Genomic DNA, 6,561 nt, shown 5'->3' on the forward strand with positions numbered 1-6,561 from the left:
TCTTTGGGAATACTCTTCTTCTTCCAACAATCTTCGAAGAGATGTAGCAGTCGTTGGTGTAGCATCATTCCTCCATATTTTAATTATTCAGCATTAACGCCTCTTTTTCTGCTGCTTTTCTGTTCTTAGGTGATGTTAGTGCAGATGTTAGTTCGACAGATTGTATTTCATCTAATCCTTTGTTGTTTAGTTGCTCAATTTCAGTTTCTTGTGCTGTATGATCATACAGCAATTCAGTGTAATGATTTATCCACTGTCCTTCTTCAGTACTATTTATTTGTAACTTCTCTCTCTCTCTCTGTTGTGTTTAAGGTTTTTAAAACTTTACATGCCATTTGTTGACTTCCATGAATATCATGTTCGATATTAGAAATAAACCTATCCCACTGTTCCTGATGTGCTTTCCTTACTACGCATTTAGCGTTATTTCTTTTCTCCTTAAAATATTGTTTGTTATCAATAGTGGCGTTTTATATATGCATCCTGTTTTTCCTCGACAGCTTTCATTATATCCTCGTTCGAAATTTTTAGGCCCTTTCTTTTCCATATTTTTTTCTTTTAACTGAGAGCTTCTCCTTATACTCTGTATACAGTATTCTTCAGAGTTTGCCACTCTTCTTCTAGATTGTCTTTAGTTTGTGAGTTTGCTAGCTCTTCATTTAATCCTCTTTGGTATAGGTGTCTGATACTGTCCTCTTGAAGCAAGTATACCTTATGAACGCTTTGATCTTGTTGGTTTGTTACTCGTTTATTCATTTTCTTCCATTTTGTTAACTCTTGTATCCCTTACTCGAGCCGATAGCTTATCGTTTACTAAGATGTAGTCAGTTAGTGATCTAAGACCTCTGCTGGCCCAAGTATACTTGTGTATATCCTTTTTCTTAAAAAAATGAATTTGTAATTTTGAAGTGACAAAATCTGTTAGTGATTTTCCATTTTCATTACATATTGGTTCTCCAAACGGACCTATAACGTTTGTTACTGGGATATTTCCTATTCTGGCATTGAAATCAGTCATTATAATAATCTGATCAGTAGCACTGTATTTACTTAGAGTCTTCTGTAGTTCTCCGTAGAAACTTTCAGTCTCATTTTTTCCCTTCTTCAGGTATATATACACTTATAAAGATGGCGTTACCCCTTATCAGTTTCAGTCTGACTGTAAGTAACCTTTCACTTACGTATGTACAATCTTGAATGTCTTTTTCCCATTTTTTATGCAGGAGCAGTGCTATACCTTTGCTTGCTCATTTATGTTGGTCAACACCACTATAGAACATAATGTAATCCCCTACATATTTATTTCCTTGTAATTTCTTTTTAGTTTCTGTGAGTGCTGCAGCTACGATACCCATTTCGCTTAGTATATTTAGTAGTTCTACCTCCTTTTAGGAAATTCCTCTCACATTCCACGCTGCTACTTTGATGTGTCCATTTATCAATTTTCGTTTATCCTTTTTCATAGCCTTGTCATTTACCTTTGAGACCGTCATGTTTCCGAGGCTCGTTTCGATACTGAGAGTAGTCTGTGTTTTCTGAGAGTTGGTTACCAGTCATCTGCTCAACCCCCTTCTAGGAAGACCAAGATATTATTTCAAGGTTATCTCCATTAGCCAATATGTTCCGGTTATTTAAACACACCGGAGGTAAGTTCCCTTTACATCCTCTCCCATTGGCTCTGTAGCCTGTATCCACTGTGTGTCATACATTGTCTAGAGACCTCACGACTCATGCCTTCTAGGATGTGGAGGTAGAGTTTGTTGGCAGAGCTGCATTGAAATCCTTGAGGTATGATTAATTTCTCGGCAACGGCCTTGCCACAATGGATACACCGGTTCCCGTGAGATCACCGAAGTTAAGCGCTGTCGGGCGTGGCCGGCACTTGGATGGGTGACCATCCGGCCGCCATGCGCTGTTGCCATTTTTCGGGGTGCATTCAGCCTCGTGATGCCAAATGAGGAGCTACTCGACCGAATAGTAGCGGCTCCGGTCAAAGAAAACCATCATAACGACCGGGAGAGCGGTGTGCTCTCCACATGCCCCTCCTATCCCCATCCTCAAATGAAGATGACACGGCGGGCGGATGATCCCGATGGGCCACTTGTGGCCTGAAGAGGGAGTGCTTTTGATTGATTTCTCAAATTTCAGGGGACATTTCCCAGAGTTTTGTTTCTGCAAACAGATATCGGCAACCTGAGCAGACTTCATTCATTGTTGGAGAATAGAAAAGAGAAATGAAAGATACCCTCAGGCCTCGAAACCTAATACCATTGTGGTCGAAAGAGTAAGAGTTGGTCAAGGGAGGCCGATAGGAAAGAAAACAGAAGTAAATGGAAGTAATGTCAGACTTAGCTAAGGGCCCATGTGGTTCCCACCGACATACTCCCAAGACAGGAGACCCCTGGGGGGACTACTCTTCGTCTGGAATCTCACCAGCTTTCTTCAGGCGTGTTAAATGTAATATAGTCTCTATTCTGAAATTTATGTGACGTCTGTTTTGTACACCTTTAATCGCCATTTATTCCAACGTACTGTACATTTTCTCGATGTGTTCATCTGTGCTCTCCTCCAACTACGGCCACGTTCGAATTCAGGCATCCATTTCGTTAAGTGTTGAAAATGAAGGAGCAAACTCCTTATAAACCGACTGTGTCGTAGGTCGAAATTTGAGTGAGAGTAAGTATTTTTAAAAAAATGTGACGTTAAAATATTTCAATTCATCGTTTTAAGAAAGCGCGGCAATAAACACTTGACTTGCGGCATTGTACGACATTTAAAGACTAGAAAAAATGAATTTGAAACTTGAGCTTTTTTCGGCGTATCGCATGTTCATTTTGGTTATGGGAAAAAAACGTCCTCGACAACCATTGATATTTAGACAGAACATCCCGTCATCTGTAGGGCACAAATACAAAAAAATGGCTCTGAGCACTATGGGACTCAACTGCTGTGGTTATCAGTCCCCTAGAACTTAGAACTACTTAAACCTAACTAACCTAAGGACATCACACACATCCATGCCCGAGGCAGGATTCGAACCTGCGACCGTAGCAGTCGCACGGTTCCGGACTGCGCGCCTAGAACCGCGAGACCACCGCGGCCGGCGGCACAAATACAACGAGACGCCGGCATATAGGGCAATTTAAACGGCGGGTGGGAGGGGCTGCACCGACGAGAAAACCAAAAGACCGCAGAAAGAAACACACATAGCACACAACTAGCAGCATCACACAACCTAAGACAATCAACGTCAGACGTTATCGAAATTGGAATACTAACCAACAACAAACGATCAAGTAGTGCTCTGTCACTCTTTGTTTAACCAGGAGGGAGGGGGAGAGGGAGAGGGAGAGGGAGAGACAGAGAGAGAGAGAGAGAGAGAGAGAGAGAGAGAGAGCAACATTACAGGCAGAATTTAACCAAAGCCTCCCTTCTTTTTATAAGGCAACTTAGCCACTTGCTAGTTTAACCCTTTTCGCAATAACTTTGTACCAGTAATTGGAAACACGCACCAGGATGACCGGTAACAAAGCAATATTCTTCAGTCGCAGATTTGCCTGACATTTGTAAGGATGTGTGACGTTTATGCTCTAAACACTGGTCCTTCAGGGTGCTCTGACCAATGTACGACATGCCAAAACTTTACGAGATTAGACACCCAGTTTACGCAATCCTAGATTGTCCTTCACATACCCTGATAGTACTTCAGATGGTTGTCGTAAAACTGACTTGTGATTCGTTAGAATATGACTAATTTTGCTGGAAACAGTGACTGCATAAGGCAAAAAACCTGTAAACTCAGACCTCTCTCATTACTCTCATCAGTCATCCGATACACAGTTTGTCATTGGCTCAACGCGCGTCTGATCTGTCTTTCAGAACACCCATTCTGATGAAAGGTAACCTCAAGATGGCCTAACTCAGTTAATAAACTTCAGTGTCTGCGATGACATGCGACCTATAATCGTCAGCACTCTCCGGATACTGCTGACATACGTTTCTGTTAGATGTCGTTCGTGCAAGAATCGATATGTACTGCTCATGTACTATGTACACGCTAATGTTGGCTCACTGACGATGTCTGGTTAGCCGTAAGAGAACGGTCAGAAGGGTGACATGTATGCAAATAAATAAATAAATACACTCTAAGACAAAAAATACCACGCACCACGAAGCAATTATCCGAAATGGACGCATATCGGTAGATGTGACGTATAACTATAGACAAACAAATGATTACAATTTCAGAAAAATTGGACGATCTATTCACAAGAAAGAGCTTCACAAACCGAGCATGTCAATAACGCATTCGTCCACCTCTGGCCCTTATGCAACCAATCATTCGGCTTGGCACTGATAGAGTTATTGGACGTCCTAAGGGATACCGTGCCAAATTCTGTCCAATTGGTGAGTTAGATCCACAGAATCTCGGGCTGGTTGCACGGTTCTGCCCATAATACTCCAAACGCTCTCAATTGGAGAGAGATGCGACGATCTTGCTGGCCAAGGTAGGGTTCGGAAAACACGAAGACAAGCAGGAGAAACTCTCGATCTGTGCGGGTGGGTATTATCGTGCTGAAATATAAGCTCGACATGGCTTACCATGAACAGCACAAAACAGGGAGTATAATATAGTGGGTGTACCGCTGTGCTGTAAGTGTGCCGTGGATGACAATCAAATAGCCTTGGAATCTCATTGACTGGAGTTTAAATGAGCCCCGATGACCACTTGAGACTTGTCTGGAGGCAAGTCGGGTAGCGGTGGGGTACCAAACTGACTGTTGCCCACCATACGGCCCTACAACTAGGAGTGATGGTTTGGGGTGCCATTTCAGTTCATGGCAGGACCAATTTGGTTGTCATGCGCGGCATTTTTACAGCGCAGCGGTACGTCTACGTCTACATCTACATGCATAATCTGCAAATCACATTTAAGTGCCTGGCAGAGGGTTCATCAAACCACCTTCGCAATTCTGTATTATTCCAATCTCGTATAGCGCGCGGGAAGAACGAACACCTATATCTTTCATTGCAAGCTCTGATTTCCCTTATTTTATCATGGTTATCGTTTCTTCCTATGTAGGTCGGAGTCAAGGGGCTCCGGAAAGGCTCAAAATCATGAAAAGTTCAATTTTTACTTTTTTGCGTTTTCTGAATCTGCAGACTATTACCTTTTAATAGATATATAATTTATTCAATTCCGAAGACTACAACTATTTTTAATTTTTTTTTTGAAATGTGTTCTACATGGGCGTGACCCACTGTGGCGCTGTTAAACTGCTGTCAAATGGTGTTATTATTAACGTCCGTGTTCATTAGGTACATTTTAGTGATGTGAGATAAAGTATGTGTTGTGGCTAACCTGTGATGGTTCAATATATATCGCTGGTGTGATTGTCGATTGTTTCATGTTTATTTACTCTGTCATTACCTCGAAAATATTCGTAATTAATTCTGTTTCTTGAGTCTCTGTTTTGTTGAAGTATAATAATGAGTAAAAGTAAAGTTATTAGAAATCCTCTGAAGGCTTTTAAGAAAAGGAGAAATGTTGGAAAGCCAAGGTATTTAGAAATATGGGAATGAAGATAGGTTCTTACATGGTACGATCGATGCTTGCTTTAGACAAGGAACGCCTTCGGGCTGCAGACAGGGCTGTAAAGAGTCTAGAAATACAAGCAAGAGTAAACAGGAGGAGGAACAAGAGGAAGCTGGAGGAGGAGTTTGCAGAGGATGAAGATAATCCATCCTATGGACCTGGAATGCACTAAAAAGTTAATCCAATCTTTGTCGCTCGATTCCCAAAACTTTTATTTTCTCATACTAATTACATGTTTTCTAAGGATCTTCCAAACATATTTGTTTCAAACTTTCAGTAAATGTTACACAGTAACTTCTGCATAATTTAACACAGCCTTTTTCCAAAAAACTGTATATTTTTGAATATATAAATAAAAAATTGCAAAAAAATGTTGTGAATTTTCATTACAATTGAAAAAAAATCATCTTTAATAACTGAACTAAAATTTTGTAAAATCCCTGTGTTAAGTTGTAGCCCATATTCCAATAAATAATCTGTAAAAAGTTCAACTTCCTACCTCAAATACTTTGTGAGGAAAGATGTAATTTATAAGCGTTATTTTAACATTGCAAGTATAGGGCGTTCCGGAGCCCCTTAATGTTTTTGCATTCGAAGGAGAAAGTTGGTGATTCGAATTTCCTGATAAGATTCCTCCGCAACGAAAAATGCCTTTGTTTTAATGATATCCATCATAAATCCTGCATCATTTGAGTGATACTCTCTCCCCTATTTCACAATAAGACAAAACGTGCTGCCCTTCTTTGAACTTTTTAGATGTACTTCGTCAATCCTATCGGCTAAGTATCCCAAACCGCACAGCATTATTCTAAAAAAGAGGACAAATAAGCGTAGTGTAGACAGTCTCCTTAGTAGATCTGTTACATTTCCTAAGTGTCCTGCCAATAAAACGTAATCTTTGGTTAGCCTTCCCCACAACATTTTTTGTGTTCCTTCTAATTCAAGCTGTTTTTAATTGTAATTCC

At 40.6% G+C, this 6,561-nt stretch overlaps 1 pseudogene; it reads left to right on the plus strand.

Annotated features, from left to right (window-relative positions):
* The first annotated feature begins 1,804 nt into the window (after window positions 1–1,804).
* Window positions 1,805–1,921, plus strand: LOC126196789 (5S ribosomal RNA; annotated as a pseudogene).
* Window positions 1,922–6,561: the final 4,640 nt, after the last annotated feature.

Source organism: Schistocerca nitens, chromosome 7 (assembly GCF_023898315.1).
Source record: "Schistocerca nitens isolate TAMUIC-IGC-003100 chromosome 7, iqSchNite1.1, whole genome shotgun sequence".
Lineage (NCBI taxonomy): Eukaryota > Metazoa > Arthropoda > Insecta > Orthoptera > Acrididae > Schistocerca > Schistocerca nitens.